The sequence below is a fragment of the Elephas maximus genome, chromosome 24 (genome assembly GCF_024166365.1).
Source record: "Elephas maximus indicus isolate mEleMax1 chromosome 24, mEleMax1 primary haplotype, whole genome shotgun sequence".
Classification (NCBI taxonomy): domain Eukaryota; kingdom Metazoa; phylum Chordata; class Mammalia; order Proboscidea; family Elephantidae; genus Elephas; species Elephas maximus.
The window spans coordinates 29,773,678-29,791,511 of NC_064842.1; the positions used below are offsets into that span (position 1 = coordinate 29,773,678).

The 17,834-nt window shown below is 43.7% G+C and overlaps 1 long non-coding RNA gene across 3 annotated transcripts; it reads right to left on the reverse strand.

Moving 5' to 3' along the window:
• Nucleotides 1-1,653: 1,653 nt before the first annotated feature.
• LOC126066749 (uncharacterized) lies at nucleotides 1,654-17,475 on the reverse strand. Of its 3 annotated transcripts, none has more exons than XR_007515239.1 (5): nucleotides 14,646-17,475; nucleotides 10,677-10,778; nucleotides 9,978-10,147; nucleotides 7,610-7,641; nucleotides 1,654-5,959 (listed from the first exon to the last, which is right to left on the reverse strand). It is a non-coding gene; the product is annotated as an uncharacterized LOC126066749 (long non-coding RNA). The 3 variants fall into 3 exon arrangements; XR_007515237.1 differs by having other exon boundaries at nucleotides 1,654-6,793; XR_007515238.1 differs by lacking the exon at nucleotides 10,677-10,778 and having other exon boundaries at nucleotides 1,654-6,793.
• Nucleotides 17,476-17,834: the final 359 nt, after the last annotated feature.

A 17,834-nucleotide genomic window follows, 5' to 3' on the forward strand; every position in this document is an offset into this window, starting at 1 on the left:
ATCCAGCTCATGGAAGAACTGCCCTTAATTGTCACCTCTGGCCAGTGTAGAGTAATCAACCCTGGGCCTGGTTGAGGCCTGGGTGAAGAGTTGAGACCAAAGTGGTTGAATTATGGAGCAGGGGAATAAAAAGATGGAAGTGGTATTAAAATGAGCCTGGTGTTGGTCAGGAGCTGTGTGGTAGGAGGAGACCTGCAAGGCAGAGAAACCAGTCAGGAGTCTGAGTCAGGAACACAGATGAGAGGTGAGGACAGCTCAGCTGAGGCGACTGGTGCTGAGACTCAGGAAAGGACAGCTGTGGGGCATGGGACCTACGGAACAACCAGCTAAGACAGCGAAAGGTGAGGATGAGCTAAAGGTTGGTCTTGTTAATGATGATAAAATTAATAGTAATTCCCATAAACAGGGAAACTGAGAGCGCTGAATAGGAGGGGGAGATGATGAATTCAGTTACACGTTTGTTGGTTTTGAGCCAGTGATGAGGTACACATGTGGAAATGCCCAGTAGGCAATTATGAAGTCTGAAATTAGAATTCTTACACAGGGTCAGAGGAGGAGAGACTTTGAAGTCATTACATAGAAACAATGAACAAAGCAATGAAAATGGATTGGGTTTCTGAGGGATCAGCATAAATAGAAAAATATTAGAAAATCAAAGGACTAAGTCATGGGCAACATACAAATAAAAAAATATGAAAATATTTCAGGAACATTTAATATGGACCTAAATGAAATCAACTGTCATTGCCAGGAGCACATTATGACTTTCCTGGTTCCTAGGCACTTCTGCCTTTGTGGGCTTCTTCCTTGACTAAAAGAAAACATTAAAAACTATATTTTATAACTGTAATGGTATAAACCCAAATATAATTCAGGCTGGGTTCATTATGCATTACTCTGTATTCATTATCATTATAATTTTCTTTTTTTCTGATTTGAAAAGAAACGAAAATTAAAACTTTTTCATGGGCTGGTAAAAGTATCATGGGCCCCACCTAGCCTGCTGTGCCTACCAATAAGGCAGCCCTGATCATTACAAGAGAGCGTGAGGGGGGCGAATAAGCCAAAATAATGGGTAATTTTGAAAGATCATGTACGGTTGACTTTCAGAAAGGGGAGTGTATACGTGTATGTACATGCACACGTGTGCATATGTGTGTATGTGCATATCAGGGGAGGTCTGCTTTTTTTTTTTTTTAATGTTATAAGCTAATATTTTAATTCACCTTGATTGGTATAGGTACACAACCTTTGTTCTGTTGAATTGGCTCTGAACCAAGATGTCTGGCATACGTGACTGCGTTTAGGAAAGGAGCTTTATTTTTAAAATGTGTATTCTTGGGGTACAGCCCTCAGAGGCTATGATTCCTTTGTTATAAATGCATCTTGTACATCCCAAGAGGAATTATTTTCAGGATAACAGTGTGTGGTTTTGATGTTTTTTGGGCTTAATTCCCAAGTCTAAACATGTTTCCTGAGATTTAGTTGTTTAGTGAAGCTTAGACATTTTAAAAATGAACTAAAAAAAAAAAGTTGAAACAAGCTAAATTTAGCTTTGAAGAATTTTAATGCTCAAAAGAAGAAAAGGATGGACCATAGTCAGAAGGCTTTGAAGGGTTTACTTCACTGTGACAGAAATTCCAGGAAGGCTAGCAAGAAAACAACATAAAGAGAGGGAAACAATAAACCACTTCAACAATTTAGTTCAAGTCAGTTCCACAAACGTTTATTGAGCGTCTACTATGAGTCCCCGGGTGGTACAAACTATTAACTGCATTTGGCTACTAACCGAATGGTTGGATGCTTGAGTCCACCCAGAGGCACCTCAGAAGAAAGACCTAGCGATCTATCTCCAAAAAATCAGCCACCGAAAACCCTGTGGAGCACAGTTCTACCCTGACACACATGAAGGCGCCCTGAGTGAGAGTCAGCTTGACAGCAACTGGTAGTACTATGTGCCAAGTACTAAAACTTCCAGTCTGGAGTGAGTGTGAGCGTTGGGGTTGTGGGCTGGGGCAGAAAACAAACACATACACAGGAAAAGAAGTTTAAGAGGTACAGGGTGAAATATTACTTTACGAATCAAAGGGAGAAAGGTATCCAAGGAGTGGTATCAAAAGTGGCAGATGATTCAGAAAGGATTCCAGAGAGAAGAGTCTCTTGGAGATGGTGAAAATGAGATCACCAGCAGCTGTAGTGATAACTACTTCCTTGGAGTGGTGGGTGTGGAAGGGATGCGAAGTAGCAGAGGGTGTTCCTAAAGTAAGATCTCGAAGTCTGGCTGTGAATGGCAGAAGAACTGGTTTGATTTACCACTAGTGCAGGTTTTAGCCTAGTCTGGAAATATATTTAACATCATAAAAGCCAGTATTAACTGAGGGCTTGCTATGTGCCATGTGGTGTTAAAAACACTTTACGTGTCATTTAATCCTTCCACCAACCTCTGCAGTAAGTGTGATTTTTATACTCATTTCACAGATAAAGAAACCGAGGCACAGAAAGTTTAAGTAACTTGTAGTAGCAGAACAGATATAAGCCAAGCCTCTCTGTCTCCAGAACCTGCACTCATAACCACTGAGTGGGGCTTACCTATACTGAGTGGACCAGGTGTGTTACTAAACGTCACACTTATTTGTCACTTGGTTTTCTTTTGAATTCTACTTTATCAATTTAGAGAGGCAAGTGAAGCACAAAAAAGTGATTTTCCTGTTTGCCCAGTAATAGAGTAACAGAGGCAGAATTGGAATGTGTCACAGAGCAGGAGCTGTTTCCTCCTGGCCTAACCCACTGAGCAGCTGTACAGCAGGGATTTGGAGCTCCATTACAGTGTGGGAAAACCTGGTGGCCCAGTAGTCAAGCGCTACAGCTGCTAACCAAAAGGTCGGCAGTTCAAATCCACCAGGTGCTCCTCGGAAACTCTATGGAGCAGTTCTACTCTGTCCTATAGGGTTGCTATGAATCAGAATCAACTTGACAGCAGCGGGTTTGGTTTTGGCTTTCTTTGGTATGGTGTGGAGATGAGCCAGGCAGCCCAAAAGGCATGCACTGAGGCCCCGAGGAAGGGGAAGCTGGGACACGGTTAAAAAGAACAGACATTTGGCCAGTGCTCAGCCCAGATCTATCACTGCATCCCTGGGGCTCCCCAAAAAGGAAAACTTTACTTGAGAAGAACTAACTTTGTTTTCTCTCCCTGACCATGTAGAAAATGCTGGGGTCTCAGAGCCTTTCCTCACAAGGCCCAGGTGGTGGTCTTGGATGCACATCTTCCTCTTTGGCCAAGTGGGTGGAAAGCTCATTCTGGATGAAAAACATATGACCTGATTTAAGAAAAAAAAAAAAAAAACCACCGCCTTGGAGTCGATTTCAGACTCACAACAACCCCACAGGGTTTCCAGGGCCGTAAATCTCTACGGAAGCAGACTGCCACAGCTTTCTCCCCCAGAGCGGCTGGTGGTTTTGAACCGCTGACCTTTCGGTTAGCAGTCAATTGCTTTAACTACTGCACCACCAGTTAAATAAAATGCATAGAAGATACATGTACATGGACAATGGGTAATCTGAAATTTTCTAGTACACACTAGCAAAACTCCTTTTGCGAATTTTTCTTTCCCACCTCCTGCAACCCAATGAACAAGTACAGAGTATGATGTCCACAGAGGTGGTTTAACAATTCTATTTTCAAAGACAATATTTCCCACCAATTTTTAAAAGCTTTTTGCAAATATTATTTTAATATCTATACTTTTGAATACATCTGCACTTCTAAACATCTAGAAAGTTTGTTGTTTTGTTAATTGCTGTGTAGTTGGCACCGACTCATGGCAACCCCATATACAACAGAACAAAACTTTGCCTGGTCCTGTGCCACCTTCACAATCATTGATATGCTCAAGTCCATTGCTGTGGCCACTGTTTATTTTAAGCATCTTCCAACCTAGGAGTTCATCTTCCAGGTCTATATTAGACAATGCTCTGTTGTGATCCATGAGGTTTTCAATGACTTATTTTTGGAAGTAGATTGACAGGCCTTTCTTTCTAGTCTTTCTTAGTCTGGACGTTCCATGGAAACCTGTCCACCTTGCTGCTATGTGAACCAATGGCATAGCTTCCAGCATCACCTGATAGCATTTTTAAAAAAGGATACTTGGTCATCTTGACTTTTACTCTGAGTTCATAAGAGGAAAATAACAATCTGAGCACAAAGGGCTATAAATGGCTTTTTTTTCTCCTCAAAAGTTAATGGCATTGCTTTTCAGCATGAAATGAGTGCAACTGACCTGTTCGCCTCTCTCTGTCTAGTACTGAAAATATATACCTTGGAAATGTGTATACAGGGACAAAGAGAAAGCTAGATAGATAACTGTAAAAATATTTGGGTAATAAAGTTAGGCCCTGATTTTTGTGCCTATACTAAACTGCTGCTTCTATCATTGCCATTGCTTAGAGAAGATAGTGGCAAACCAGCCATCAAAGAAGGTGGAAGGGAGAAAGTATTGTATGTTGAAGAAATACAGCAGTATCAGCAACACATTGTGTTATGGATGGCGTTGTTACGGATAAAAAGTGCTACACATGTATACTTCTGGAATACAACCTATGTGTATCTTGAAAAAGTGTACTTTCATTACATTTAAAAAAATCTACTGCTATTTAAGTGTCCACCACTCATCTGTCAGTTTGTCATACTGTGGTGGCTTGTGTGTTGTTATGATGCTGGAAGCTATGCCACCAGTATTTCAAATACCAGCAGGGACACCCACGGTGGGCAGGTTTCAGGAGCGATTCCAGACAAAAACAGACTAGGAAGAAAGGACCAGTGATCTACTTCCAAAAATAAGCCAGTAAAACCCTATGGATCACAAAAGAAAATTGTCTGATACAGTGCTGGAAGATGAGCCCCTTAGGTTGGAAGTCACTTAAAAAATACAGTGGCTGCAACAATCGCCTTGAGCATACAATGATCATGACGATGACTCAGGACCATGCAATGTTTGTTCTGTTGCCATGAGTCAGAGCCAACTAGATTGCAGCTAGCAACAACAATATTGAAATATACTAGAGAAACTAACTATTTAAAACAAACAAAAAATCCAGTGGTGATTTGCAGACTTTATAAAGTGTTCTTTTGTAATTCTGAATAATCATCCTCTGATTTATCTCTTTTCTAAGGGATACAGCATTCAATACAGAGTGTTTATCAAGGTAGTTATACCTGTATTTGAAATAAATGGGTTCTCTGTTACAGATACAAATGGCTATTAGCAATGAGGTAATTATAATGGGGCAGGAAACCCTGGTGGTGCAGTGGTTAAGTGCTACTGCTGCTAACCAAAAGGTCGGCAGTTCAAATCTACCAGGTGCTCCTTGGGAACTATGGGGGTTAGTTCTACTCTGTCCTATAGGGTCGCTAAGAGTCGGGATAGACTCAGCAGCAATGGGTTTGGCTTTTTTTATGATGGGGCATTAACACGGAAAAGTCAAATATTTCTTGTCAATATTTTGGAAATGACACTGGGAAGGACTGTGCATTTGTCTGTAGATGCCCTCTCCTCATGGTGCCCTACTCTGAACAACTCACACCAACTGGCTCTGCTCCACCAGCTCAGTCTACGTCACTGCGTAGCTCAAAACTGTTCCGTCTGAGTTCCTGAGTGGTTAAGAAGAGAATTTTCCATAGTCAATTTCCCTCCCAACACATCTATTATAAAACACACTATCTGCAGTGGTTTACAAATTTTGTTTTCTTTCAGGACAACAGAATAAGGGGCCACCTCATGTGTTCCCAGAATCATCTACTGCCCCACCCCCATGCAGAGAGAGGGAAAGGCAGGCGGAGCCGAGATGGAACCCTGGCCTGGGAGACTGGATGCGATTGTGATGCTAGTCTCCTGCATGCACCATCCCGTGGGGCGCCTGAGGATGCGGCACTGGCTGTGGTCCAGGTGAGTTGGAGGCAGTCCTAGAAGTAAGAACATCCATCATGCTTAGTAAGATCTTAGGTTGTAACGGCTGCCTTGAGCTTTCAGATATTTTTTATAAAGCTCCTGGTCATGAAGTGCTCTTTCCACGTCTGCTGCCATATGTTTTTCCAGCTGGACTTCCACCAGTCTTCCGTTCTCCAGAAAGTTCTCATTCATTCAGCCCAAGGGTATCTCATCGGCTTTTCTAAGGACAGCTAGAGGTTTCAGCAGGAAGCCTGGCCACATGGAAAAGCAAGCTCCGAGCTTGTAGACGAAGGTCTCAAATTGTGGGTCTGAGTCTAGAGATGGTGCACTTTCCGTATTCAATTTAAATTTGGAGATATTTAAATAAACATATTTAAGTATGTGAATCTGTATAAGAAAACCAGTTCAAAGTGAAATTGGAACAAGTCCGAATTTTTACAATTGGGGAATCCCAATAGCTGGGACGGGAAAAACTACAGGTTGAAGCCCTGGAATGGGAGACTTGGAAGAGGCATAGTGAGCCATTCCAGGAGCCGGATGCCGGAAACTGAATTATTGCCAAGACTGTGGAGAGCTACACACATTCAAAGTAGGGCAGCTGGCCGCCATCTTTGGGCAGGGCACTGCTGTTCCTGCCTCAGCTCAAAATTTGAGGGACAGGAGATTTGCTTGCTATGCACTGCTTACACTGCCCTTGTTTTCTAAGAGGGAGATTATGTTTCTAGCAGGGCTTCCACCTGCAATTTTTTTCCATTATCATTCCAGTTCGCCCAAATTTAAAAAATTTAGGTCTGTTCCAGCTTTGCTTCTTCGGCCATGACTGAACCGGGAAGAACTAGTTCCAAGCCCTGAAGAAAACATTCTTATTAGGAAGCATTACAGACGTTTCCTCACCAAATCCAACAGTGCAGACCACACGCTCCCTACTGCCCTCCCCAACTCCTTGCCCCTTCTTCCCACTACCATTTTCCAGCCCCCCTCTACCGGCACCACTTGCTATTTAAATAGGTCCTAGCCTTTTCTCATCACCTTCACACTATGAAATCTGAAGGGGCAAACAAGCCTATGATAATGTAAAGAAGTCTTAGAACAACTCAACCTAGCAGGATAAAATCCAGAATGTTGACAGTACCAGTTTGTGGAGACCAATTCACAATGTCTGGATTTAGGGGTTTTTATAATTACTCAGTGGTAGCTAAGAAATTGTGCAAATCTGAAGTGATAATGTATTTTTCAAAGTAGGTAACAGAAAGCAATAGTATGAGGAAATCACACTGATTTTCACTTTCTTCTTGCTCATTGGTTTCGCTAAATATTTAAACAAGAATATAACTGCAATATTTCTAAACGATTGTGTAACTGTTCTGAAGCTTTGACTATATACCTCCCAGTACAATAATACAAGTGGTATATATCTGCTGGGTTACTCATTAAACTACTGTGACAGATCGTATTTCTGGTTAATTGTTAGTTCCTTATGACCTTAGACTTTGCCTGTGTATTTAATAACACCATCTGCTGTCTGGGGTAGCAATACTACCTTTTTACATGAGGATTACTGTTCTTAGTTCGTAAACAACAGTGCACAGTCCGAGGTGTTGAAACCCTACCATAGAATTATTTAAATTATACTACCCACGGAAAGCTTAAAGAAAAAAACTGACCTTATTCCCTGTGCTGGCTTTATTGGCTTCAACTGAAAAAAAAAAAAATCATAATTTATATACCATAATAAAAACATAAAAAAGATTTACAGGTTATATTCTTGGTCTGCAAAATGAAATGTTTTAAAAGAACTCTGTCCTGTTTGTCTTCTTCCAGACCAGTTTCTCACTGTATATAAATCTCTGATAAATAACTCTCACAAAGTTAAATGGGATGAGACTTTTATTTTTTTAACCATGACTTGAGATTGTGCCTTTTTGTTTTGTGGCATGTTGAGACTCTTGTTGGTGCACAAGAAATTTTGAAATGTCTACTCACATGTGGTCTATAATAAGGCAAATATTGGCAGAGTTTTAAGTCAGCTATCTCTGTTTGGGACTGACAGATGGGCACTTGAGAAATGAACCCTTGGTGGTCAGAGGTGGTGGTGGGAGAACAGAACAGAGCAGAGCATTTACTGTTAATTTAACCTAACCCATGTTGTACAGTATACTAATTTAGTGCAATTTTCCCATGCAAGCATCAGAACTTCCTAAAAACCTAGCTAGGGCTCTATGGAGTGGGAAAGCTGACTCACATCTAACCTCCATCTCTTACATCAGAGGAAAAAGAAAGGTTTTCTTCCAACATCTCCATTTGACTCTGCAAGGACGCAAAGCTGCACCCTTCAGAGTCAGAAGACGGAAACTTCATTCATTTATATATTCGTTTACTTGTCCTTAATCCATTCCCAGTCTGAGTCCAAAAAGGAGCTGAGGTGAATGAAAATTACTGTTTACTTTGCTAGGGGAACTACAGCTCCTCAAAGGTGAAAATCTTTCACAGCAACTGTAATTTTTCATTCCTTAATATGGTGATAATATTAAGAAGCAGGAGTGAGCACTGAAGGATAAGGCATTCTCAGTCATGAGCGTCTGCTTTTTAAGTCCTTGACTTTTGTTATGAACGAGGCTCGTAGAATTGACCATTATGAGCCCTGCACTCACACAATCCATAGCTTTATGCTAAAATATGAACCCTTCAGAGTGATTTTGTTTTTGTGTGTGTCTGCGTGTGTTTAAATTACTTGAAACTGGAGGGGTTGGCCTGAACACCAAGCACATGAAAATAATCAAGAGGTCGTTTGCCAACAGAAAACAACTTCAATAGTACGGAATGTAGAATTCTGAGCCTAAACCACTTGACAGTATCCCAAAAAGGCATGTCCTGACATGTTTTCAGCATAAGAGAGCTCCAGCATTCCAGGCTTTTAAAAGGATGTCTCCAGTTACAGCTAAAAGGGGCTGCTTACCCTTTTCTACACTCTGAATTCAAGGAATCTGGGAGTCTCATCCTAGAACATTCATTTAAAAATATACTGAGTAATCTTTACATGAAAAGTAAAGTATATGACTCTTGACTTTTTCGGTTTTTGAAGAATAGTTGAAATAAATTTTACACACAAGCACTTTTTTTTCCTATTTCTGAAAAACAGGATTTGAGAAACTTCATTGAGTTTTTCCATAATCAGACCCAAATATACCAAATTCATATAGAAGGTTACAAATGTAGCATTTTGCTATAGTTAACAAAGTCACAGTAAATTTCAAAACTTCAGAATTCCTTGAACTTACTCTCGTAACATTCAGTATATAGTCAGGGTTCAGTAAAGAAGTCGTGCTGCTATTAAGCAATGGTACCCTGGGTGAGAATACAGAAAACCTCAAAACGAGTTTCCACATCCTGCTGACCTATTCAGCCAAATGTCTGTCAGTGCATGGAACATTTTTTTCTTCACATGAAGCCCTCTTGAGTACTACATTTTTACACAAATAATGCGCACGTTTTATATATATATATATATGTATTTTTTTTGCCAACTTCGCAACCCCCTTGTGCACTGTTTTCCTAGGCGCCTTATGTGCATTATTTATGTGGGAGTGTTACTTGCAAAAATACCATTAATGGGAAAGGCCTGTGGATAGTGTATTAAATCTTGAAATACATAGATAGGTAGATATGTAGGTCAAAGTCTTTTGTGGAAAGAAATGTGCAAACGTTTCCCTAAGTTACCTTGGGACACTTGAATGGAGCATATTAATGCCGATACAGATGTTTTTTGCCCTAGCTAACTTCAGCTAAGTATAGACCATGGTTTAGACACTCCTAGCCTGGGATTTTAGCCTACACCAAGCAGACACGATGTTCTCAGATGATGATCTGGTAGCTACTTAACTTCACAACTTTATTTAATGGCACGATGCCCCAGAATAATGGGTGGGCATTTACTGGTAGTCTTTCTGTATTGTTTTGCGATACTATGAGTGTCAGAACAATGTTGAGCTTGAATTTATCAAATATTTCTGCATTCCCATTACCAACACCCACCAGAGGAAGGGTCAGGGCAGAAATGACATGAAGTCCAGTGTCCCTCTTCCACTCAAGAAAAACTCTGGCCCAGAGTGTCCAAGTGACCTGCCTCAGATCATATGCCAAGTGTCTGAAGAGAACCGTTGGCCCCTCAGCTCTCTGCTGTGCGGATATTCACATGTATGAACCTGTGAAGAAAATAAAAATAGGAGGTAGCACGCCAGTGGACTGAAGAAGGAACTGCAGTTTGGGAAACCTGGATTCTAGCTGTTGTTTACCTGTAGATTTTCTCTGTCTTAAGGCAAATTCCTCATCTGGGTGCCTCAGTTACCAAATTCATAAAGTAAACAGACACTGATATTCTTAGCAGTTGTTAAGAATAACAAACTGGTCTGATAAAGCACATATGAATAGGTAAAATAGAAGCAGTCTGAAAAATATTTAACATTCAGATACCTATAAATGCTAAGAGATAACAGCCCCAAGGTAGTTCACATATATGAAATTTCCAGGCATGTTTCAGAACTAACTTCCTCAATCAGGAATTCGCTGGAAGGGCTGGGGAGGCTTGCCAACAAGTCCATTGAAGTTCATTTGTATTTGCATTTTAGCTGTCTGTGACAAGCTTTTTAGTAAACATACTACATGTAGGCAGTCACTTTAGAGAATCCATTTCACTATTTCTGGCCACTAGTGGTCTTTTGTGAGGGCTCAAACCTGTGAGGGCTGCCTGCTCCCGTGTATTTAGTTTTCTTCTGCCCTGTATTGACTTCAGTTCTGGCTGTGAATCTTAATTTTCTCAATGCTTTTGCACTCCCTCTGGCAAAGAGTATGATCATGTGGGCATAGGGAAAGATGAGTCAATGCAATACAGAAGTTCACTCCGATTAATAAATTATAGTCTACAATTAGTCTTTTTAACTTTCCCTCCTTTTATCCTTTCATCAAGGAGCTCTGTCTCCCTTACATACTTACAACTGATATATATATATATGTGTGTGTATATATATATATGAAAGGATTTTATTGTTAAACACTTAGATCTTTGAGAAATATCATTGGAATACCCACTGTGTACATAAAATAATTTTAAAAACAACAACCCTACACTTTTTGGCTAAGCATATCAGACCAGAGCAAGTAAGCCACCAGAACAGATTACTGATGCTCCGTTGGTAAAGACCAAATTTTCTGGTTGATTGTCATTCTTTTGCAAAATATATTTTCATCTTCTCAAGAGAAAGTCAGTCTAGTTCATATTGGCTATTGCATAAGAAATACAAACAATAACAATGAAGGCATATTTGAATAAGTTATGATCATTCTGCTTCCTATAACCCAAACCAAATCAAACTCGTTGCCATCAAGTTGATTCCGACTCATAGTAACCCTAAAGGCCAGAGTAGAACTGCCCCAGAGGGTTTCCAAGAAAAGGCTGGTGGATTCAAACTGCCGACCTTTTGGTTAGCAGCCATAACTCTTAACCACTGCACCACCACCACCAGGGTTGCTTCGTATAGCTCCCCTTACAACCATGAAATTCCATGAAATACGTGGCTTCATATTTTTTATTTTCAATACCCTGTAGTCCATTGTATTTATTTATCTGAGTGCAAAGTAGTCAAGATTGGAGTCTTATGATAGGAATTAAATGATTTCATGATTTTTTTCTCTTTATTTTTAAGGAAATGGGTCACAAAGAGTTGGAGGTATGGCATTCCAAATTGGTGAGTGCTAAAACCATTTCATTGCCCAATGAAATCTCAGAATTGAATTTTTTATCCTAACACCAACATCAGTATTTATCTAAGGTTATAAAGACCAGCACGAAGTGGTTTGCCATTTAAGGAGTTTCACGCTGGACATAGTATTGTGGCAACTGTCCCTCATCTCTACCATCTCCCACTACCTATTGTGAATGCTTGTTTTTCCATGGATTGAGTGTCCTATGCTATGTTTTTTTGAGTGTCCTATGAACTATACTAGATTTTTTTTTTTCCCCTATAAATAAGAATACAGATACAAACAAATCTGAACATTTAGAAGTCTCTTTTTCTGGGCATTTAAATTATGCTTACATAATTTTTTAAATGCAAATATGTTCTGTTGTTGTTGTTGTTGTGTGCTGTCGATTCAATTCTGACTCATAGCGACCCTATAGGACTGAGTAGAACTGCCCCCATACTGTTTCCTAGACTGAAATCTTAATGGGAGCAGATCGCCAGGTCTTTTCTCCCATAGAGCCATTGGTGGGTTTGAATCTCAGACCTTGCAGTTAGCAGCTGAGCACTTAACCACTGCACCACCAACCAAAACCAAAAACCAAACCCAAACCAAAACCCACTGCCTTCAAGTTAATTCCAACTCATAGTGACTCTGCACCGCCAGGGCTCCTTAAATATATTCTAGACTATATCATTAGAAAACAGGACTGATACCTGGATTTCATTCCTGGTACTCACTTTTAATGTTACTTTAGGGAAACCACCACTTAACATTTCTGAAGGAGGACGAATATAGGAGAATTTATGTTTGAAACATATTTTTTAAATGTCCATATGAAAAATATAATAAATACGAGAATCGGCTCACCAGGCACACAACATAATATTCTTAACTTTTGCCATTGTTACACCATCGTGTTTTCTCATTCCCTTCCCTCTGGATGTACATGTAGAAAAGTTACATTTTAAAATAATGTAATTAAGTATGCTTTAATGAGAGGGAATTTACCATTTTAAATATTTTCTAACTTTATCAGTGAAGTTAGTTCACTGTTTTGTCAGTGTCTTCCCACTGACCTCTTTAAAGGTTTTTTCTTTTTCTTTTAAAAGTTTTTTGTGAGTGTCTTAAATATAAGTTAAACCCACACCCAGATACTATTCCAGAAAAGTGCATTTCATCTCGCTCTTTCCAAAAAGTCAATAGGAGGGTTTTGGCATCAAATGGCTGTTGAATCCCTTCCAGTTCTCCTACAAATTTCCTTGTAGACTGAGCGAGTGTGTGACCTCAATCTCTCCTTTGTATTTTTCACTCAGCTCTTAAAATTCTGACACAGTAAGCAGTTAGCTTGTATCAGGACCCCAAATTTTGCTCTAAATGGGAGACTGTACTTGTTTACACATAGGCTGGTGACTAACAGCTTCTGTGTATAATATGTGGATGATTAAGGGCTCCTGTGATTTTATGTGGCCTGATTCTTAGACCCTCCACGGAGAATTTCTCTCTTCCACATAAGAGCCTCACTAATATCTGAACGCTCTCTTGTGCACAGAAGAGGAGGCTAGAGGGAGAGGTCAAACAGAGGGAAAGTATTTCTAAAAAAGTGTATTTGTAATTTGAACAGCAGTGGAATTGTGTCAGAAAATGCTATTATTTAGAGGACAGGCTTTCGCATACATTACAGAATACCCCGTTATGTCACGACTCTCCATAGTACGGGAAGATGTATTCATATCAACGAGTACATTCAAATATAGATTTATAACTTCTTTTAAATGGAAAAAGCTCTGCACATTACAAGCGCTCTTCTAGCCAATTGTACTTTTGCTCAAGTACCAGCAGAAATCCAAATGACATGTGTTTGCATTTTTTTTCTCCTTCAAATATCCCAGGGTCAGAGTTTAAGAAGCTTTAGTATGGTTGCAACAGCAGGTTATTAATAGAAGCTACAAAAAAAAAAAAAAACTTTTTTTTCCCCCACATTCTAAAGGATGAAGGCTGTACTTCCACCTCTGGATAAAGGGTGAAACTCATGAACTCAGCAGTCCCTCGGAATGCCATCTCCTGGCCAGCACCCCATAGGGTGCTAGGGCTCGTGGCTGCACCCTCACACGGCTGTGTGTCCTGAGGGCAGAGTTAGGCTCCTGCCCTATCCGCAGCCAGTACAGGGTACAGTGTGTTAGGAAGAGCATACGGGCTAGAATAAGCTCCGGGCAGCAGATTATGATTTTAGATGTTTAGTTTTCCAACAATGGAAACTCACGTAAATCACAACGTGGGAGTCAGATTTGCTCTACCCATGGAGCTAGTGCTCTTACAACTGTTCCCTATCCAAATCCTGGACACCCTGGTGGCGTAGTGATTAAGAGCTAAGGCTGCTAACCAAAAGGTTGGCAGTTCGAATCCACCAGGTGCTCCTTGGAAATCCTGAGGCAGTTCTACTCTGTCCTTTAGGGTCGCTATGGGTTGAAACCGACTCGATGGCAACGGGGGGGCGGGGGTACGGGTATCCAATTCCTTTTGATGGTGTAGTGGATAGCTTTCCTTTTGCTCCTGGGGTTTTATTTAAAAAAACACAAAACAAAACAAAACTTCAACCTTAGAGCTGAGAAGGACTGTTTGGTTCTCTAGTCTCAGCAGGCATGTTCCCCGTAGTCTATTTCCTTTAGTTCTTAAGACAAATGGCGGCATTTCAGCGTTCTACTTAAAAGCTAGCCTCAACCTACCGCCTCACCAGCACTTGGCTAGGCATCCGCCTGCCTGTCCACTGCGACCAACCCGGTAACCTTGACTAAGTGGCAACCAGGATCATAATTATCCTGTGAGAGGACCTGGGGCCTTAAGCAGGAGGGCAGAGTCTACGTGACTAAAACATCCCAACTTCCTCTTTCATAAGTCATCACATGATGAAGTACAATTACAATTCCTGCCTTGTCCCTGCGAATTGCAGACGCATTGCCTCACCCTGAAAGCCCTGCTCCTGTGTGTGGAGGAGGCGCTGTAACTGCTGCAGCAGCTGCTTTGGAAGGTTCCAACTCTGCTTTGCACGGGGAGGGTGGGTGGAAGACAAAAACAAAGCTATGTTTACTTAGCATACATCACAGCTTCTAAGCTACATGAAAGGGCAGGCAGCATGAAAGACTTTTGGTACAATATAAGGCATCCCTGCCCCGAACTCAGGGCCAGCCTTAACCCTCTTGATCCCGGATCCTTTTATGGCGGGAGAGCCCAGAGCGAAAATAGCTTCTCCATTTTCCAGCAGGCATTTCATTAGGGAAGTTACAACAACTCTGTTTTGACATTAAAGTGGCGGTGTAAAATAAAAAGGTAATGCTTTTCTGCTGGAGAAGAAAATCTATGTTCCACAAAGACTCTTCGTTACCTTTCAAGGCTCAATTTGTATTTGTTTGGGTACGGTAGCCTCTCCCTTAAGGGCGTTACAGTGGTCGCTGGCAGGTAAATGAATATAATTAGGCCATGGTTCTAATGGCGAGTTGTGGTTTCCTTTTAATGTTTCAGTCACTGGCTAGTGGGGCAGTCTCTGGGGCGCATTGAGATGGCTGATCTCTCTGCAGCGCCAAGACTGGGCTCATCCCCTCTGGGCATTGGCCAGGTGGGAAAAGTCACGTGCTGGTATTATTGGCACAGGGTTTCAGCTCCCAGCCTGAATTGCGGGGGGAAGGGGGAAGAGAGGAGGCCCTTGAAGGAGGTGTGCTACCAGCCACAGCCAGGGATGGGACTGACCAAACCTACTCTCACTAGCTGCTCCCAGGAAGGGTCCAGGCAGGCCCCATTCTCCCAGTTCAGGAGGTTGAGGCGGGATTGCTCCTTCAGGGCAAAATGTGGAGCACGATGGGGAGACACTTAATGGGGCACACCTTCTTCTCTGGAAATCCCCGAGAAAGCTCATTCGGGGTTAGCCTGTAAAAACACTCAGGTCTGACATTGTTCTCCCTGCCATTTTCGAACAGGTTTTCTCATGTGCTTAAAGCAGCTTCCTTCACTGTTTCTCTGAGGGTGTTCTTCCTCTTCCTTGTGGTTAATCCCTTCAAGCAACCTGGCATTTTCAACAGCAACAACAGAAGAGAAACGTCAGCAGGATTTTCTTCTCTCTCCACCTACCAATCCAGTTGTAGGGAAAATATAATTAGTACCCTGTTCTTCCCACACTTAACCAGCTCATTCCAGTCTAAGGCAGAGAAGTAGGCCTGTGTTCCCAACAAAAGCAGCTCCAGCGGCCGCCCTGACAAAGCTGAAGTGTAAAAGTCCCGACTGAGAGAGTGACTAAGCCCGCGTCTATTAGTCAGCGAGACTAACGACCAGCCAAAGTGATTTACCATAAAACAAATCAGCTCCTCCTCCCGATAAAAGTGTGAAACTCAAGTGTTTAAGTCAGTCTGGGCAAAGTCTATGGCTGCAGACCGTGGCGGAGGACCGCGGTCCCAGCACAGTCTGCTGTCGCAGACCCCTTCGCGTCAGGCGGGTCGGCGCCGAGGGAGGGCGGACACCGGCCTGGCTGCGTGGACAGTACAAACCCGCCTCCCATCACAGCAGCCAGCTGCCAACGGCCCCGGCCCCGGCCTGCACGACAACTGCACGTGCAGCCTGTGAACCAGTCCCCGCCGGTCGCCCCTCTGAGCCCGCGGGGCCCTCGGCGGAACACGCCGGCCGCCGCCGACACTCGCCCACTCCCCAACACTGGCGCCTGGCGCTACCTGGAGTACAAGTTTAGCCCGGCTGAGGGAGGGACCTGAAGGACCAGAAATAGCCGGCGGGGGCGGGGCCTGCGCGGTGACGCGAAGGCTCTGGCTATAGATCGCGCTGTTTCCCTTGATCCCTGGAATGTGCATTTCGTTTAATGAGGCTGCAAGTGCCAATTGCATAGAGTCACGTCCGTGCGGAGCATGCGCACTCGGCTGCGGCTCAGGGGCCTGCTCGGCTCCCACGTCACGGCCCCCGCCCGCTCTAACCTACATCGGCGGCCGCGCGCCCTCTCGGGCCGCCACCCTCCGCACCGCCCCCTCCCTCCGGCCGGCACCGCCCTCCTCAGGCCGGGAAAGTCGTTGGATCCGGAAGCTGGGAGGAAACAACGTAAGGTGGCCGGGCGGAAAACTTTGTATGTGCCCACTCGCTCTCCTGCAGCAGCCACCCTAGGAAAGACACGGCAGTGGGATTTTTGTTTGCACAGCGCTTCCTTTCCCTTTCAGAGGGGGCTTAATGAAAGATTTGAGAGCCAACGGAAGGCATTTTTAACGCAGTCATATGTTTTGAAAACACTCCAGACCCGCCTGTTTTCGGGAAACTTGAAGCGACAGGCGTTACTTGTATCTTTTTCCAACACAAAAGAAAGCGTAGGAGCGCTATATTAAAATGGGACCCTGTCTGTCTGCGTGTTCGCGCGTTTCCCAGCGGAGCGCTAATGTACTTCCTTAAACAACTGCGCGTGAATCATGCTCACTTAAAATCTCCATCCCTAAGGGATTACTGACAGAACCAAGGCACAAAGTGGCACGGTTTAAAAAAAAAAAAAGAAAAGCCATTTTCGCACGATAAGGCCCAAAAGGACATCAGGAGAGGAGAAAAACAAGCCTTACGCGTCCGCGTGGCCGCGCGCCGAGCGGAGGGCAAGGGGAAGGAAAGTGGAGGAAGAGGAACAACCACACTGACATCACATGCACGCTGGGAGGACTCCGCGGCTCCTCCCGCCGGCCGAGGAGCGCGGGCCGCCTGCTTGCCGCCGGGTTCTCCTGGCCGGAGCCGAGAGCGCCGCGCACGCGGACGGGGGCGCGCGCGGGCGGGGGCGCCGCGCGCAGGCGCTGTGCGAAGCTGTCGAAGAATCAAGTCTGTAGAAGTGGTGCGGCCGCGGCGGCAGCAGCAGCACGACGGCGGCGGCGGCGGAGCTGCAGTGGGCCCGGCGCTGACCGGGCGCTGGCAGAGCGGCGACGGCAGGAGTCGTGAGTGAGCGGCGCAGCGCTCCGAAGCCCGCGCCGCGGCCCCACTCCACGCGGATCGGCCGCCGCCGCCCCGGCGCGGCATGCCCCGCCGCTCGGGCTGAGCCTGCCCCGGCGGCCGCCCCCCTCCCCCCGCCCCCCCGGCCTCCCCGCCCCTCGCCCCGCACTTAGCGCCGGCCGCCGAGACCTGCTGCACTCGCCC